We start from the raw sequence: 20,157 nt of genomic DNA on the forward strand, positions 1-20,157 counted from the left end.
GCCCTGACCACAACGGTACCTAAAGAACCCCTTGGCTTGTGGGCACTGGCATGGGCATCATTGTGTGATTACCTACGCATGTGCGGTGCCACCATTGAGACTGTCGCTCCCCATATTTTAAGCACTATGAGACCCCAGGAGGTCATTCTCTTCACTCTTTCTGTCAGGGGCTAGAGGGACTGAAGGTCACTCACAGGCCCAGCCAGGGCTTTAAGTGGGATGAAAAAACTGGGGGGAGTCTCTCAAATGGGCTTAGTCTATGCAATTAAGGGCATGCCTTAAAAACACCCAAGCTAAAACCTGTGCTTAGCATGGTGTGCCACCTGACTGGTATTTTGCTGTTTGTCATTGCATCCAGATATATAATACAGCAAGTAACATTACACCTACAACAAGGCAGAACTATTGGCTTTGCCAATGGTTGTTAGTTGCATAAGAGAAATAAGCAACAACTATAGATAGTAGTATATAATACTGAAAATGCTTCAGTTCTGAAATGATGAGACTGTGAAAGAACTATAGTGAGTCTCTTTGAAATTACATCAAAGGCAGTGAAGGGTGGTGCTTTCTTTTTTCACCCCGAGGGTGAGGGCAAAAACTAAGAGCCCGAAAGGGACCAGGTTCAGCACCTGCTTTTTAGAACTGTCGGTGCTGAGCACTGGGAGGACCCAGCCCACTTAAAGCCCTGGGCCTAGCAGAGTGTCCAGCCTCAGCGAGAGAGCTCTCCCAGGGACGGGGAGTGAAACTTACCCATGCTGAGTCACGTGCTTGCGCGCGCGAGCCTCCAGAGCTGCCTGCACGTCTTTTGTATGATTGATGCAGAGGAACGAAGCAGGTCATGGTTCTAAGAATGTTTACATGCTCGTGCGCTTGAGTGTGAAGGGAATGTTAACTCCTTGCAGTATGTGTCACTAGCCAACCCGAGTAGCATGACAAGGGGCTTGGTCCTCCAGACGAAAGCAGTCATAAAATGTAAATTACTGATTAACTCTTGCATATGGCTTAAATAAACTCCTCACTCAAGCCAACACAGATGCGTTATTGAATTCCTCTTGAGGTGGAGGCTCTAGTAAAACACACGCAAGTAGAAGAAAAATATATCTTTATTGAGAGCAAATCCATTGTCAGCCGCTGCTAGTCCATTGGGGCTGAAGGGGCCCCACACAAACATTGTCTGTCAGGCTGAGCATAGGTCGGCCTGACAGACACTGTTCATTTTCAGCTCAGGCAGCCAGGAGCTAGGCATGCGATAAATGTGCAGGCTTCTGGCTGCCTGAGCTGATCTTTGCATGACAACCCAGCAAGTGAATCCCAGGCCCTACCGGAGCTCTGGCCTGGAGCCCTGCAAGGTTCTCCACCCCACTAAGAACAGAGTCTGGCCATCTGGTCGCATGTATGGAATTGCCAGAACCCTCAACCCTTGCATAATCTGGGGACAGTAACCAGATGGACAACAGTTAATGCACACCTGTGGAAAATTAATACGGTTTGGTAAACATTATCTGCGCCATCTTGCCTTTTCCCCCGATGCCACACTTTTTGTCGTGCACATCCGCCATTTTAGGTGCCTTGGTCAGAACCACCCTCTGCACACCGCTGACCCTCGGCATGGCTCCTCGCCCTCACAAGCACCCCCCACGCACTGGTCACCCCCGCTCTCTCATGCATAGACCATAAAACCTCTCCATCTGCGCTGCTCTCCCATGAGAATCACACCCCTCTACCGCGCAGCTCTACCTCGGAACCCCATCCTGTTCCCAGCGGGACACCTCCCTCCATTCCTTTCATGGTCCCGGATCCTTTGATAAAAAAAACCCCTTTCCTTTTGTGCCCGTTTGTCTTACTCGTTCCCAGGCCGCCACCTGACCCTGCGGATGCTGTTATCCCCCCCCTGTACAGTAGGAAGCTTCCCTCATCAAAGGATCCACGAGTTGATCAAAGCCCCCACCCCATGAGATCCGATCAATCTTACACATTCCGTGAATCGGCAGAATGTCCAGCTGTGCGATAATCATCACCTGTTGTGACCAGGGTGGGGACTTCAACTGTAAATGTGTGTGGGAACGGGCCTGAAGCGGGGATTCTGAGGATGTCTTTCCGTACATCAAAGGGTTGACAGAGATGTGTTTTATGCAATAAAGTAATAAACTCGTATATAAGAGGCCAGGCCTCAGAGATGCGGTTAGAGCACCTCGTGACGATACTTGCTGTCCGATCTGATGTGTTCTCCTCCGGAGAGAATAAACCCTTGTTTCCTGCCTTCCAGTCTCCAGCGCCTGCCTCTTCATTGATTAATATTTTGTGTGTTAAAGAGGCGACACCGCCAGGCAATACTTAAGGATCTTTGTTCATTGGTTGCTTCCCACCTTTTTACAATTGGCGCCCAACGTGGGGCCCATCAGCGACACGTGGATCCAGTGGGAGAGGTCCTGACGACAGAGTGAACGACTGCAACGATCGGGAGAGCTCCTGCCCAATAGACCCTCGTCTGGCAGCCGATCATCCGAACTTCACTGGTTCTGAATCGACCTCTCTCGAGTGATCTACGGTCCTGACTGGGAACCATCAGGAGTGCCGTGGCAATATCGGAGATTGGAGGACGATCGGGCGCTGGACACGGAAGACAAGAAACAGCCCATGTGGTCCGGGTAAGGTCGTGTAAACACGACGAATTGCGAAATGATTATTGATTGTTTGGAAAATACTAGTATTACTCTTTGTTGATTCGTTTGGAGATTCGCTGTCTGTAAACGGAGAAACAACAAGCTCTCCCTTTGCAAGCAGTGAAGGATAGGTAACGCAGACTTTCGTCCCCATTGTAATCCATCGTGCCTATCTTTCTCCCCCACTGATTGATTGATTGAACCCGAACTACGGTTCGTGGATTGTTCTCTGGAGATTTCCTTCTCCCCCACTGATTAATTGATTGAACCCGAACTACCGTTCGCAGATTATTTTCTGGAGATTCTCTGTCTACAAACAGGAAAGAACAGATTTCCTCTTTGCAGATGGTGAAAGGGTAGGTGACGCAGACCTTTGCGGGCCTACTTATTCTCCCCACTGATTGATTGACTGATCGACTGATTGATTGATTGTAAGGGTAGCTCCCTGTTTTATTGTCAGAATAGATTTTGCTTTTTAGATATTCACTATTTGCAAACAACGTAGAAAACCAATATTCTGTCTAGTCTTTGCAGGTAGTGAAGGATAGGTAACTCTGTCATGCCTATCTTCTCCTCACTGATTGGTAGCTGGTTCAACCCGGACCGTTTATTAGAGGTGGACCATCTAGCTCCGCTGGAAGGCACCCCTAATAAAGACATGTTCACAAAGTATGGATTAGTTACCATAGCCTATAGTAAGCTGTGGCATAAGTATACCAAAGAAAACCAAGAGAAACAGTGGCCACTGATAGGATCCTTCGACCTTGATAAAATAGAAACGTTGGAAATAGCCCTTTGTAATAGTAAGACAACGCCTATTATGCTCGACAGTCTCGGTATGTGGCGCAAAGAAGCAATGCAACGAAAGAAAAGAGACGAAGTCAGAGTAGGTAAAGAAACGCGACAGACAACCTTCCAAGCATCTGGTAGGCCAAAGGAAGGGATAGCGGCGACACGGTTCCAAGGAGTAAACACAGGAAGGGAACAGTGTAAAGGGATGTACCAACAGGACAACCCCAAGACACAACGACCCGAAAGTAATCCCCCGACACTACGCAAAGGACGAACAGACTTAGGGAAAAACCAATGTGCTTTTTGTAAATATTCCGGGCACTGGAAAGCCCAATGCCCGACTCTACTGAACACGGGTAAGAGCAGAGGGCCGACAGAAATAACAGGCCGGCAAAAAGGGAAAAGGCGCGAGATAAAGACGAATCAGACTGACACGGACAGGCCGGATAGAACCACCGCGTTTGATTACGCCCGATGGCACAGATTTCGCCAGACAGATTTCAGCGATATGTTTGAGTTCTCATAGGATGAACAACGCTAAGACAGGAAACCCAGTCAAGCTCTAGGTTACCCGGTGACGAACCCCGTACTACCGCTACTGTCCCCGAACACAAAAGCCACCCTTTCGGATGACATACAAGAACAACACACAGAGTAGTTTTGGACAGATTAGTATACATTCCATTAATGAACTCAAACTTCGAGTGCAATGGGACTGATTACTCTCTGTTGCCCCCCCCCACTCTGTGGACAAAAGCAATTACAGGCCTGCATAGACAACCCCCACGTTCAGGAAAACTGTTCTTGTGGACACCCCACCCCCCCATTACTCAGGCATGCCTGTCCCGCCTCCTACCACGCCCAATAGACAAAAAGAAAACATGAACAAAAAAAAAATAAAATACCTACCTCCCACTCCGGAAGTTCCCGAAATTCAGCAGGTCACCGGTCACGCCCGTCCGGAAGGTGGAACACGCAGCACGTGTGGGGCGGGGTCCTGCTGACAGCCGTCGATCGAAGAGGTCACCGGTGGCAAGTCCAGGAGGCACCACGGGTCCGGCATGTCCCATCCTCTTCTTCCTGGGGCAGCGACCCACGGACCACGAGTAGGGAGGGGGCGGATGCAGATGACCCCCTCCCTCGTATCTCCTGGTCCGGCCATCACGTATACCCGTGCAAAGGGACGGCGTGGGGTGCACTGGGAGAGGGAGGCGGCGCGAACGAGCCTCCCTCACCTCCCCAGGTGGAGGCTCCACAGCTGCACCCTAGCGCCCTGAACCGAATGTCCTGCTCCTACGGCACGGTGTTCCATTTTTCGCCCAAAGAAGTCTCATCCACTCTTGCAGACACAACGAAGGGCGGCTGCTGCAGGGTCTCAAAATGGCGTCTGGGCCCCCTGGAAGCCGGATCTAGACCGCTGGAGTAACTTTGACCAGTAACGTAACTAGGACGCTTGCCCACCTGGGCACGAGTCCCCACCTCCGACAGCATCCCCACGACCTTGAAGATTCTACAAAAGTCCCAGGAGCCTCGGCCTCTACAGACTCCCGGTAGGGAACAACTGCCTTGATCACTAACGAAATGACCATGACGTAGCCACAAAATGGTGGTGCTCTCGTGTCAGCGCCAGCTTCAGTCTGAACCATCCAGAAACCTTGTGGGCTAACGAACTCGAGCAAGTTCCGGCTGAAACTCAACGTGACCCGGTAGGGGAGATTTCGCCCCCCTCCCCTTTTGATTGACAACCCACATCGCCTGCCCCTTCTGTTAGCACAAGTCTTTTTGAACTGCCGAAAGGGACTCTGGTCCAACCGCCGGTTGTTGGAAACATTTTTCCCTGATGCTACTTCCGGACTAACCCTGCCTCGCCCAAAATGGCGCCGGTATCAATAGGAACTCACGAACACCTCGTGGTGTTTTTTTTAGCTAATAAGACTTGATGTTCTGAGATATGTATATGATCCTTTGTACACTTGACGAAAAAGGGGGAGGGTTCGCTTGGCGAACACGTAAAAGGATCCCGTTAAAATGTTGGTTTCAATGTACGATTTATTATGATATTATTGTAACTGATACATAACGTCGTCCATGACACACGCCCACGGTATACATCTAGGAAATTCGATTGCAACTAGTCTGACTATACTTCCAATTATGAAATGAATGCCCCCTGATCCCTCGACTATTGATAGGCGTTTTTAGTTTCCTGCACATAATTAAATAAACCCTTTTTTAAAATGTTTTTAATGCTGCAAAATAACCCCCCGCCCCCTACTGTACGCGCTTTAGCCAACGCCGTGTCCGGCCAAATACGATTGCACTCTCATATTTACATGCTGAACAATTGTGCAAATAAAGGTTTTCCAAACTATGAACAGGTGCCGCATACTTTTGTAAATGTGGGATCAGCGGGAGGGTTTTTCTGTGCGCTCTGTTTTGTTCTCTCTCTCTCCTTTTTTAAGGTTATTAGAAAAAGGTTGCTCAGCCCCGGATTGAGGATCGAGTCTAAGGCACAATATGCTGCCTCCAAATGTGCGGCTGGCTCAGGAACAAACGCATGAAGAAGGACCTCGACTTCTGAGAACGGGTAAAGTGAAGCTGTATGAATGATAAAATGTTATAAGGGTATGGTACTCAAAGGTACTAGGGAACAGGGTTGGCCGAAGAGCTGGTATGCCTTAGGACATCACGACATTGGAAATGATTTAAGGATCCCGATAGCTAGATACATTTCCAAACTAGATACCTCGCACTAAGCGCCTCTAATCTCTAAACGTTTCCCTACACACGGCCTATAATGCCACACTCGGACCGTCTCCCTCATGAACAACCTATCGCTCGCCATCCTTACCATACTGCCCGCCCCCCTGGCTTCAGAAACCAAGACCTCAGGGATTACATCCCAAGGAGATAAGACGAGTATGTGGTAAGTAAAGGGCTTTCGTGCCCGTACATCCGATATGCTCGAATGCTGTCCCCCCTCCCTTCCCCTCTTTTTCTCCCCCTACAGGTTACATTGGAATCACGACTGGGGTATAGTGAAGATCTGAAGCCACGCCATGTCTGACACATGAAGCGGACTAACGCTGCAAGGTGGCACCTAAGGACACCCACGAACTACTCTTGTAACGAAAGAGCCAATAGTTGTATGATATGATGGGACGCGACCACCCCTAACCCGTGTTGCGTGAATGAGCACATGTCACGTATGTCTGAAACTATGAGAAAATACTTTCTATGCGACTGATGCATTGACTTAACTAGGCAAAGGACCGAGAGTGCGAGAAGTGCGACACAATGGCGCCTTTTACTCTATGCATGTCCCTTTGTACCCGGCCTAATGCTCGTCCGTCCCAAACTGCATGCTTTCTAAATTCTAACACAGATGTCTCATGTTGTGTAATGCGCTGAATAGCCTATCCTAGTACACAGCCACTCTCCATGTCTCACGTGTACTGTTTAGCCTATTATTGCACATCTCTCTCTTTCTCTCTCTCTCTCTCTCTCTCTCTCTCTCTCTCTCTCTCTCACTCTCTCTCCTCCACACTCTCACTCTTCCTAACGACTGGCACCTAATTGGCGAACAACCATCCCTGGTGCACCACCCAATTGGCTCCAAATACCGCAAGCATTTGCACAAATTTGTCTTAAATAAAATCACATTGATGCCATGTTACTACCTCTCCTTTCTGCTAAATATTGATGAAACCTAGATTGGCCAAAAAGGAAAGGACAGGTAAGACGACTGAGGTTCCCTAATCTGACCCGTAATAAGGGAACTACATGTCAGTGGCTGCTATGATAAGAATGCCTCAGGTAACGCGACCTTCCCCGTCCCGAATTATCTCAATGCCCAAACAGTAAAAGTGATCGAAGCCTCCCCGTCTTCCCAGAACGCCCCCAGTTTTGTATCAGCTGTCCCGGACGAGAGTTTGAAAAATGTGGCTCACCCTCGGTTGTAAGAGATGGGTCAACCTACAACTGACACAGGCCAGCCGTTGTTCCTAGAAATGATCTGTTGATGAACAAGCTACAAAGTTTAGAAATTCGAGAAATGTCCCTGAACGCATACCAACTGAACTGTAGCCCTCCGTTAGATAACGCCCTTATGATACAAAGCAAGACGATAGTCCCTCACCCCAGTCTGCTATGTTCCTAGTTGTTTTCCATAAGACCCCGGTCACCCCGAGGATGAGTTGTATAGTTATCGCAAGCACCCCCCCCCCCCCGTTTTTAATGAAGTAGCTAGGTTGTAAGAGACTATGTAGAAGTTAGAATGATGTTTGCGAAGTTAAGATTAGATCAGAATGAAGAAATTGTTGCAGTAAACCCTGTTGAAAGTAAAATGTTTAGCTAAAAGATAGGATGCATTGATATAATGGAAAATTGTTTAGCCTATGTTCATTCCTCAGAAAGATACCTATCAGACCATGATGATAGCACGTTGCACTTTTTCGTAAAATACAAAGCCCTGAAGAACGGTATAGCTTTGTAAGACTCGTACTAGAAAAGTGGGTCTCTACCAGAAGAACTGACGTGACTGTAATAAACAAATGCAATGAATAGGTATCAGACCTTGTACCACGACAATGAATGTAATACCAACAAACGCCAAAGAAATAGTTACGATGGAAAGTTGTCGGGAATCCAGCAAACCTATCATCAATTATTTATACGTTGGTTGAGAACCCCAATGTAACGGTTGTTTCCCCAGTTGCTTGGAGTTGGGAGAGAAATAGACTTATGTGATTATCTTCCTCTGCCAGTTCTCTAAAGACTGTCTTTTCAAACTCATTTAAGGGTACCACTGTCGGAGGAGAGAGAGACCGGATGTGGGAGCACGCGGCCTGACTGCAGATCGTGGAACATCTGCGACATTGACCAAGGCGGGACCGCAACAGTAAGGAGTCGCAGGACGAGGCACTGTTTCCGACAAAATGAAAGGAAAGGGCTGACCTGATGCCCCTGCTCGATGATCAACATGTGCCGAAAAGTCCCCGCCATCTGAGCCCGGTCATGGGCCCACCTACCTGAAATTTTCCGTCCCCCTGGTCTGTTCCCGATCTGGCCCTGCTCCATCCCCTCTTCCCCCGACCTACCATAAGGACTACTCACACACCCCTTCTTCCACCTGAACTCTTTGACAATTGACTCGAAAAAGAAGAACTGCAGTCAGATTGAATAGGGTTTCGTTGCAAACTAAACTGAAACTTGGGTGCCCTGTCTAAGGTACCCACGAAAGGAATAGTTTGGACACAGGGCGAAAAAGGACCCTTTTGACCAGAAAAACGAGGTAAAGGTCATGCCCTGCAACGCAGGACCTGGAATAGAGCTGAACGCATAGCTCCACCGCCGGTGCTCAACAGTGCCAACAGAAAACGACAAAGAATGCTGAGAACTCACTAATAATGGTCCACGACAATAAGACACTGGAAAAGGCAACACCCCTCCTCTTCGAACAGTGACACCCCTGATTATCGTTTTTACTACGTCTCATTTCTCTCCCAGCCACCATTGTATTGATTATGCTCCAACCGAGAACGAAATGAACTTACATGTGTAATAACCTATCAGTTCATATTCCGAATGACTATAAGCATCTATGAAATGTGCCCAACGCTCTCGCTACAGAATCATTTTTTGTCCGATATTGCTTTACTATGACTTTCCTGCAACGAGTTTAACGATGGGCCCGCCTCCTAAGATGAAAGATTTTAAATGTAATGTTTATGCACAGCTCCTTCGCCAGGGTTCCTACTTCTTTACTTATGATTGCCACAGTAGACATGGATAGGAAATAGGCCAGCAAGATGTCTTGGGAATGTTAAAGGGAGGACTGTGGAAAATTAATACGGTTTGGTAAACATTATCTGCGCCATCTTGCCTTTTCCCCCGATGCCACACTTTTTGTCGTGCACATCCGCCATTTTAGGTGCCTTGGTCAGAACCACCCTCTGCACACCGCTGACCCTCGGCATGGCTCCTCGCCCTCACAAGCACCCCCCACGCACTGGTCACCCCCGCTCTCTCATGCATAGGCCATAAAACCTCTCCATCTGCGCTGCTCTCCCATGAGAATCACACCCCTCTACCGCGTAGCTCTACCTCGGTACCCCATCCTGTTCCCAGCGCGACACCTCCCTCCATTCCTTTCATGGTCCCGGATCCTTTGATAAAAAAAAACCCTTTCCTTTTGTGCCCGTTTGTCTTACTCGTTCCCAGGCCGCCACCTGACCCTGCGGATGCTGTTATCCCCCCCCCCGTACAGTAGGAAGCTTCCCTCATCAAAGGATCCACGAGTTGATCAAACCCCCACCCCATGAGATACGATCAATCTCACACATTCCGTGAATCGGGGGAATGTCCAGCTGTGCGATAATCATCACCTGTTGTGACCAGGGTGGGGACTTCAACTGTAAATGTGTGTGGGAACGGGCCTGAAGCGGGGATTCCGAGGATGTCTTTCCGTACATCAAAGGGTTGACAGAGATGTGTTTTATGCAATAAAGTAATAAACTCGTATATAAGAGGCCAGGCCTCAGAGATGCGGTTAGAGCACCTCGTGACGATACTTGCTGTCCGAACTGATGTGTTCTCCTCCGGAGAGAATAAACCCTTGTTTCCTGCCTTCCAGTCTCCAGCGCCTGCCTCTTCATTGATTAATATTTTGTGGGTTAAAGAGGCGACACCGCCGGGCAATACTTAAGGATCTTTGTTCATTGGTTGCTTCCCACCTTTTTACACACCCTTGGAAGTCCTCTACCCATTCTTGTTAACGAAGCACACTGAGGGACAGAGGGGGACATTTAAGAGAATGTGGCTGACCTTTTGGGGCCCTGACTGGGCATGAAGCTCCAAATGAGCGCTCACTATCACTTCCAGTGTGCCTGGGAATTCTGAACACAGAGTCACACTAAGAAGTGACTTGTTTTGTTTATTTTAAGTACAAAACATCATCAGTGAGGATACCATGGCGAATATAGCACTACACTACACAATGTATTACATTGTGTGCTATTACAACACGGTCATTACAACGACCGCGTTGTTAGTATGTGATGCATTTACATCGCAAGTCTTTACAACAACTTCCACTGGGGGCACGCTGGACTTAGGAATAGTATTATTTACTATTCCTACTCCAGTTGGTGCAACAGTAAGGAAGGTGTTGGAATTAATTTCCAAGACCTCAGTGCCCCCTAGTGGAAGTCGTTGTAAAGACATTGTGTACTAAGAATGCAGTCGTAGTAACAACTGCGTTGTAAACGTATTGCGGTGTCATGGCCACGATGTAAAGGCTGTTTCCCTACCATGGCACATGTTGCACCACACATGTCGACATGGCAAATGTCTCACAGGCGTAATTTCACTCACCCCTAATAATAATTTTGAACGCCCCTAATTACAGAGCAGTATGTGTGATGGATACCAATATTTACCACTGTTTTTTCAGGGTCTAACTCTATGAAATGTATAAACTTTACTCTCAAAAGTTTCAATAGCAACAGTCAAACTTCCTTCGCGAAGTGGTTGAGGGTTTGGGACTCAAATAGAGCATTACAGAGTAATCACACTTGATAAGCTTAATAATTAGCTGAATTATATCTTTTAAGATGATTTAGTTTAAAGGAGTGGGTTATGGAATGAAACCCCCGCAAATTGCTCTATGACTCGTTGTCTTCCTAACAAATGTCTTGTGGTGGCTTGTGCAAATTGTCTCCACGTGCACAAAGTGTCCTGCAAAGTGATAGTGGAAAGTTGTCCGCCCTACTTGAAATTCAGATGGGCCCAGTCACTCCTGATTTGCTGTCACTTTAAAAAAAAAAAAAGGGAAATAATCACTTGCTGAGATGCACCCTCCTGATTGTGCAGGCTACTAGTTATTAGGGACATAATCATTTGGTCGTCATTGTGATATCAGTTTCCATAACAACGTATAATCATCTCCATGTTGCACGAAGTCATACCAAGGTTCCAAGACTCAACTCAAATACAGCAATGAGAAGATAGTAATCGATATCACATACACGCACAAGCGCTTAGCACTGCACCAAACGTAACAGCTTTATCTTCAATGCCCAAAGTTTGTCGGGGGAAAAACTCTGCAATAAATACGACTGACATTTAGGACACATATCTCTAAAATGTCTATGTAAGAACATACTCTTGCTGCTGAACATAGTGGCTACAGGCATATAAACAAATGGAACCGCGTTTTTTTACCCACTTTATGAAACATTGGAGTCTCGAGGTTAGTGCCAAAAGACATTGTTACCAATTTTTGGTTTGGAATTTGAAACAAGATTATTCAGTATTAGGCTGCATGGCTTTCTGAAATCTATACTAATATAATAAAGAGAGAGCCCAAACCTTTGAGGCGGGTAATCGCAGGAACCACAGCACCTATCACAACACCCAATACAGCGTTGGAAAGGGCAGTTGCAGCAGAAGGACATAGGCTATGCAGACGCCCACCATATACATTTAAAAGGTAAAAGAACCGTGCCAGCAAAGTAGTCCCTTGTGGGCGTGTCTGCGTTGTGCTGTGGGCGTGTGCTGGGGGCGTGACAAACGCTGGGGGCGTTGGGTACGTTCCGCCCTTCCTGCCATGTCTCATATCGTGTGCTGTGGGTGTGTGCTGGGGGCGTGGGCATGTGCGGGGCGCGGGATTACGGACAGAAAAAGCGAGCATTGTGCCCAATATTTCATTGTATTTTCTTCCCAGGTTCTGTACATTCCAGCTCCGGGTGTCCACCCTGCTCCCTTTAAATAGCCCTGCACCCCATAATCATAACCCACCCTTACTCCTTAAAATACCTCAACACCCTTAAACACTAACCCATCTTAACCCTATAAATATACCCTGTACCCCAAAACAAAAACCTATCCCTAAACCCTAAAAATACCCCTGTACCCCAAAACCCAAACCTAGCCCTGAAACCTATAAATACCCGTACCTCAAAACCCAAACCTACCCCTGAACACTAAAAACACCCCTGTACCCCAAAACCCAAACCTAGCCCTGAACCCTAAAAATACCCCTGTACCCCAAACCTAGCCCTGAACCATAAAAATAACCCCGTACCCAAAACCTAAACCTACCCCTAAACCCTAAAATACCCCTGTACCCCAAAACCCAAACCTAGCCCTGAACCCTAAAAATACTACTGTACCCCAAAACCCAAACCTAGCCATGAACCCTTAAAATACCCCTGTACCCCAAAACCCAAACCTACCCTTGAACCCTAAAAATACCCCTGTACCTCATAACCCAAAACTATATCTGAACCCTTAAAGTACCCAAACACCTCAAAACATATACCTCAGTACCCGAAAACATATACCCCTATACCCATACTTACCTTATCCAAACAATAAAAAAAACATGCTTTTACCATTTATGCATTTACAACGAATTTTGTTGTAAATGTATGCGTGGTAAAAGCATATAAAATGTAATGCCATGCATTATAAGGGCATTGCAGAGTCATGGTATTTTCGTAATGAAAGTATGAGGAGTGATGGTATGCGGAAAGAAAGTTGCGGAATAATCGGTGTTTACCCTCCCCCAGTAAGTACATTGGTGGCACGGCGGCCCATATCTCCAGCAACATACTCATATTTTTTCACCACCGATTTCAAAAATGCACAGGTTTCTATCGTTGATGGCCAGCACCGACATACACTTTTAGACACACCTCCCGCCACAAGTTCTAGAATTGCGAACTTTAGAGATGGGGAGCTACGTTCGAATCCCGGCATCAGCTCAACATCCTGTGATTCCAGGCAAATCGCTTTGTCTCCCCGTGCCTAAGACAAATTAATGTGTTCTTCGGTAATGTAAATTGTACTCTTGCCATGTTGTTCATGAGTTCGCGCTATATAATATTGCAAGGAAAAATAAAGTAGGGAAACTCGAGTTCACACACTACTGAACGCGCACTCTTAAGTGCATCAGTAGTGCACTGTGAATTGGAGCCTTTCACAGGCCTGTCACAGATAAGAAATACTATCAAAACGAAATCCTACAAAACAATATACACATGGTCGGCAGCAATTCATACCCGGACAACGTCGGGACGGGCTGCTAGTGTTTTATAAGCTGATGCAGCAGTGGGATTTAAGAATGAAACATACCTCTTGTTAAGAACATGACCCAAGAAGAGAAACTCGTTGCTTAGCTGTGGGGGTTAACTGCAAATGTGGCAATGCTATTCTAACTTTTGTGCCTAAAAAACAATGCTTGTAAAGTTTTCTGTAGTGCCAAATAATTACCCTTAATGGCACATCAGTGCGCCTTAGATCAAGAAAAAGATTAGTGTAAATCAGTATGTAAATTACGTACCTTTGAGGCTGCAGCGGTGAAGCTCAGGAGCGAGACATGATTGGCTGCTAGGTAGATGGATTAGGTGATGTTTCTCTATTTAGTGTTCCAGCATGAGGAGTTAAGGAGCAGATTGACCCTTGTGTATTTTCTGTGGTCCACAATTGGTTGAACCAGCTACAGCTGGCCACCGCCTTATGCAATCAATAATACTTACTTGTAGAGTTTAGCAAATTTCTCCTAATATGGTTTGGTTTGACTCTTCAGGCCAGACTAAGGGCCTCATTATGCGTTTAGCAGAGAGGGTTACTCTGTCACAAATGTGTCGGCTATTCCATCTGCCAAATTACAATTCCATTATATCCTATGGAACTTGTGATACGGCGGACAGAATATCTGTCACGTTTGTGACAGAGCATCCCATTCGGCCAGATCTAAATTAGGCCTTATGTGTTCCATAGATGGGGCCTGGAACATCAAGGGCCTTTACCACAATATCTGTTGTCTGAACGTTTGTCGGTGGTTGAACTGCCACTTGACGTATCGGAAGTCCCTGGCTGGGGCTATAGTAAGGGCATGCTTTTACAGGCAGGCCAGTCCCTTGTTACAAAATGTCCTTTGCATGAAGAACAAGAACTTCGACCTAATTGTCAATATTGCAAACAGCCGCTAAAAAAGTTTTCATGCATAAATTGGCCTTTTTGTATCAGATTAAGAGCTAGCTTTGCACTCTACGCTGTCAGATTTTGAGTGGTTTCTATACTTCATTTTAACGTCATGTAATCAAGCCCAAATATGGTATTCTGCCAGGTCTACCAGGTAGTTCATGTGGTGGAATGGAAGCATTCTTTGGGCGTGGGGTATTAGAATGTGTTTCTTTTACAAATGCATTTACTTAAGAGAAGAATGTGACTCCTGTGAGTCATATATACATGCTCAGAGTTTGGCCTTTCTGTGGTAGTCAGAGCTGTTCCAAGAGAGCTGGGTCAGTTGAATGGCATTGTTGTGTCGTTGGCCGCCCAGCAGAAACGACCTCTCCTTTGGTATTGTTGAGTCAGAGGAAGTTCTTCTTCAAATGATAGACATGATCCAGACCACTCAAATATGTTTTCCTGCTTTCTCATCTTCTGCAGACAAATTGGCTGATGGTGTATGCGTGTATCATCAACATTTTGAAAATCCAGGGCCTCATTTATGAGGCTGTGCTTCACTTTTACGCCGCTGTTTTTGTGACGCACCAGTGGCATAAAAAATGCGCCTTGTTGCGCCATATTTACAAAGTGACGTATCTAGGTAGATGCGTCACTTTGTAATCCCCTGCGCCACATTATATCTAAACCAGGTATAATGTATGCAAGGGGGCGTTTTGACGTAAGAAAGGGTCATGGAAGTGACGCAGTGAAATCTATGAGATCTATAAGATTTCACTGCGCCACTTCTAGGACACAAATGCGTCAATTTCTTACGCCTGCCTCACAGCAGGCGTAAGACTGACGCAGGCCCTTTCACATGGGGCTTGCCCCATGTGAAAGGACACATTGCTGGAGTTGCGTCACTTTTCTGACACACTCCAGCAATGCGTCACTTTTTCGCCATACAAATACGTCAGAAATACTGACGTATCTGTAACTCCTTGTGCCATGATGCGTCATACTGTAAATATGACGCATCATTGGTGTCGCAGGGAGGGCTCAGTGAAAAGTGAAGCATCGCTGTTTTCACGCAGCGATGCGTCACTTTTCATAAATGAGGCCCCCAGTGTTTACTGATCAAGTGGATGATTCAGAAAGCCCCATACTTATGGTCTGATTTTTTCATTTTGATTAGGATATAGTAGTGCTCTGCAGTGTTCTATGTAACCAAAAGTTCGAGGAAAATCAGGACTGCCTGGTCTTCATCTAAAATATTGAGGAGATTCTCTTGTATATTTCAGACCACAATTTTATTAGTTAGTTTCTGTTCTCTGATGCCTGATTTACGTAGTCTATGTACTTCACAAATTCCTGTAATTCTCTTGTAACTTCACGCACTGCTGTTTTGCTTGGCAGTAAAGGCCTCATAGTCTATAGGTGACTAGTCTTAAAAATACTTTGGCTGTCTTCACAAACTGTCAATTAGGGCTTGTTTTGTGCATGATATGTATGGATATCTCATTTGTAAGACAACTCAGAATATTTGGGAATTTTGGGCCCAGTGTTAGGAGGAATCTTTTGAGGCCTGAGGCTAGACAAGGGGGCATATCAACGAGGCCCGATTTAAAATTATCGCAGCTTTAGCGTCCGTTTTCAGATGAAAAGCGGCGATAATCTTAACTCCCTATTAGCAAGGACACACTAACGCGTGAATCCATGCTTCTTCGCCCATTCCCTTTGCGTCTCGCATCGCTAATGAGATGCGAGGTAGGCGTGCCCGTCTGAAATAATGCGAAAATCATCTCTAACACAGCTTCTCCATATTAACAAGGGTATCGCTAACCTGACTAGCGACAGCAAAAGTAGCGCTAACCAGGTGTTTCACTGGTTTCTTACACCTGCCTTTTTCCCTATTATGCCATATCTATAATGGGAGGTGGATTATTATCCTAAATCCACATCTCTCTATTTACAATATCTTTCCTAACGCTGTTCCCTATGGAATTCCAGTGATATTGCCGCTTATCGCCGCTATTGGACGGATTTCTATCGCCTCGGCGATGCGCCTTGTTAATAGTGGGCTGACCAGGCGATAGAATCCAGCGATAGACGGCGTTGGGATTTGTCACGCTAAAAGCGGTCAGCGATAAATATCGCTGCCGGTTGTTGATATGTCCCAAGGTTCTATTATTAGAGCAGAGTCAGTGATCTTGCTGGTAACTGTATTAATGCCTTCTGCTGTCATAGGATGAAGAGACAAATACAGATTACTTTAGAGTAGGTAAAATTAATGGAGGTCATTGCTCAGGGTTTTTCTTTATATCTTCTCAAATGTTCTGTTCACAATGTTTACATGAGGGGGTTCTTGACATTCTGTATGGTGATGCAGGGGGTGTGTTATGATCTTCATGACTGATTACTATCTTCACTTGGGTGGTGGTGTAGCATTCTAATGTTGCCTTCATATTTGTTTGAGTGTTCTGTGCTAGGAATTCGCCAAAATCAGATAACAATCCAGAGGGCCACAAATTATTCTTAGCCTAGACTGCAGCCAACACTGGCTGAGACAAGGCTTCCATTTGGCGATGGTGGTCCCCGGGTCCTGACTAAATCTAAGACAGAAATCCTAATATTTGGATGTAACTACACAGCTTCTCTGCCATTTCTGCAACTCCTATATGGCCTGCTTCACTGACACACCAGAGAACAAAACAACGGGGGATCTATTTTTCTTCAATCCTTTCCTTCACCCGTAAAATTAACAAGAGGGTCCACATGCAACTATAATTTCTTCACAAAATCCTCTATTTACTGCTAACCTCTCAATCAATCAGGTGGTTTGTAAAGCGCGACTATTCACCCTAACGGCTCAAGAATCTAGGGGACAGGAAGAGGAGAGCTGCTGGTCCATCGATGGTGCTGTGGTTCAGTCGAAGAGCCAGGTCTTGAGGTCTTGAGGTCCTTCCCGAATAGCGGCAGTGACGGTGATTGGCTGAGGTGGAGGGGCAGGGTGTTACAGGCCTTTGCTGCGAGGTAGGAGAAGGAACCTCTCATCAATTTCAATTGAAAAGAGATCCCAACCCCATCTCTCTATTTCCATGATTGTGAAAATCATGTAGATGTGTTTGTATCAGGAAACTGCCTTTACAATGCGGTCTGAGCCATGCATGCCGTTTCAACGCAAGCGGAACGCTTGCCTTAACCACGCCTATGCCTTAGGGTGGTTAAAGCAGTCAGAGTTAGATATGTGGAACGGGAAGGATCAGGAGAGGAAGCTCCAGGACGCGGCCTGGTAAGTGGGACTGGGCCCCCGGGTTTAGGGTGGGGGCGGTTTTAGGGCTCACGGGGGGGGGGGGGGAATTGGGATAGTTTTTAGGGCTGAGGGGCTCGGTTTTAGGGCTCATGGTGGGGGGAAAGGGGAGTTTTCAGGGGTGAGGGTCATTTTTAGGGCCCAGGTCAGGGCGGCTGGGGTCAGAGTAGTTTTTTGGCAGGGGCAGGGTATTAGGGCTCAGGGCAGTGGGGGGCCCGTTTCAGTTTTAGGGCTGGGTTTTAGAGCCCAGGGTGTGGGTAGGGGCACTTTTCTGGGCTGGTGGTCAGGTTTAGGACTCAGGGCAGGGGGGCAGGGATTGGGGTTATGTTATGTTATGTTAAATTAAATTTATTAAGCGCACGTATGCCCGTAGGCTTCATGGCGCTGCGGAAGACTGGCAAAACATAACATGTGACAGAAAGAAAAGTTAACTAAGGATAAGCTTGCTTGCTTGCAGAGGGGTAGTTGTTTGGGCAGGGGCTGGGTTTTAGGGCTCAGGGTGTGGAGTTGGGGTAGGTTTAAAGGCTGGGGTGGGGTGGAATGCAGGGCTAGGGTATTAGGTATTAAGACGCAGGGTGGAGGGGCTGGGGTGATCACTTTACAACGCATATCCCTTTAGCAATCATGCCTTAACAACTAAATTCATTGTAAAGGCATGCATGGTAAAGGCATGTCTGGTAAAGACGCGCATGTGGTTCAGATCACATTGTTTAGGCATGCTTGGTGTATGCATGTGTGGTTGTATCATGCAACCATTTGAATCCCGGGAGTAGCTTGTTCACGATTATTTTTAGAGAAGCAGATTACTCAAACACCTGATACCAGCACTCTTGCCTCAACAGTAACAGTGCAGATGTGTAGTATGTGTTTGTTAGCTGAACGGGAGGTCTTCCATCAGAACCTTTGGGTCAGAAGCTCTGTCTAGGGTACATGCAATTGTCAGCATGGACACAAACCTTTTTTTTATGGTAAGCATAGATCTATTCTCTTTTGTCTAGTTTTGAATTGTTGGTTTGGGATTATGGAGTAGATACTATCTGGGCTTCCAGTGCACCTTGAAAATCATTTTGTATATACAGATGGGTTCGCTCTTTTTTTTCCAGATTATATTTGAGTCTTCTTAATAAAAACCCTGTCTTTGGTCCTGAGCCATGTATAGTACTGTATGTCCGCATTTTTATGTGTTTTTTCCTTGTTTTATAAGAGCATGAGACTTGGGGCCCCATTTGGATGTCGGGCGGATCGCCACCGCCATGCGGGCGGTGGCGATCCGCCCGACATCCTTCCCCGCCCACCACCCATTTCGCCCCCGCCATATTATTATGGCGGGGGGACCGCAGCAGACGCAAAGACCGTCCGCTGCTTTTCCGCCGGGTCAAGGAGATGACCGGGCGGTAAAGGGTTTCATTTGGTGGCGGTGCCTGTTAGACACCGCCGGTGAAGGCGGGGACATGCTTTTCCGTGGCAGCAAAGGCATGCAGAAATGTCTTGTGGGGGCCCGTTGTGGGCCCACAGGGACCCTGGGGGTGGGGGGTGCACATGGGGGGTACCACTTCACTGTACAACATGACAGGCACCGCACGGTGCCTGTCACGTTGTGCATTGAAGTGCACAATGTGCATTTTTAGCATTGCGAGTGGTGCTTTCAGCAGCGCCTGCCGCAATGTTAAAAATGCGGAATGCGCCCGCCAGTGTGGCGGGCGCATCCTAATGGCCCCCAAGGGACCGCCACCCTCATGGCGGGCGGTCACGTTTTACGTCGGGATGGCGGGCGGACTTTGTCCGCCCGCCATCCTAATGGGCCCCGTGGTTTCCTGGGATTTTTTAATTACATTTCTGGAGTTACCACTATATTTGTATGTGTTTGTAGTGTCTTTTTTCTGATCAAATTCTTCCTGGTCTTAGTTGCTGTCATACTCACATGGTGATTTGTTAAGCAAGTGTGCCAAACTTGAGCCACTGTTTTTTATTTATAGCAGCATCAGCCCATGAACCCCTGAACCCTCATGCATCCCAGTACACTCCCCCAAAAATATTGCTTTATAGAACACACTCAAAACCTTTGATAAAACAGCCATTCGAGATATTCTAACAGCACTGAAACCTTCAACCCACTTAAGCAACCCTCTATCACGTACGCCTTCTTTGGACTAAGAAAGAAAAGGCCTCCCTTCTTCAAGGCACTAGTCCAGACAGCCTTGAGTCTGGGCAGATAACCCCTATTCTGAAAGAACCCACGGCTGATCATGTGGACTTAAACAATTTCCGACCAATCTCCAACATTTCTACGCTGGCGAAACAAATGCTGGATCAAAATGAAACGTGTCTTCCAATCCTGCTAGATCTTTCCTCAGCTTTTGATACAGTCAAACATGACAGCCTACTAGACCTACTGGAACGTAGGATAGGGCTATCAGGGTCCATCCTAAGCTGGGT

This window comes from Lissotriton vulgaris, chromosome 7, assembly GCF_964263255.1.
Source record: "Lissotriton vulgaris chromosome 7, aLisVul1.2, whole genome shotgun sequence".
Lineage (NCBI taxonomy): Eukaryota > Metazoa > Chordata > Amphibia > Caudata > Salamandridae > Lissotriton > Lissotriton vulgaris.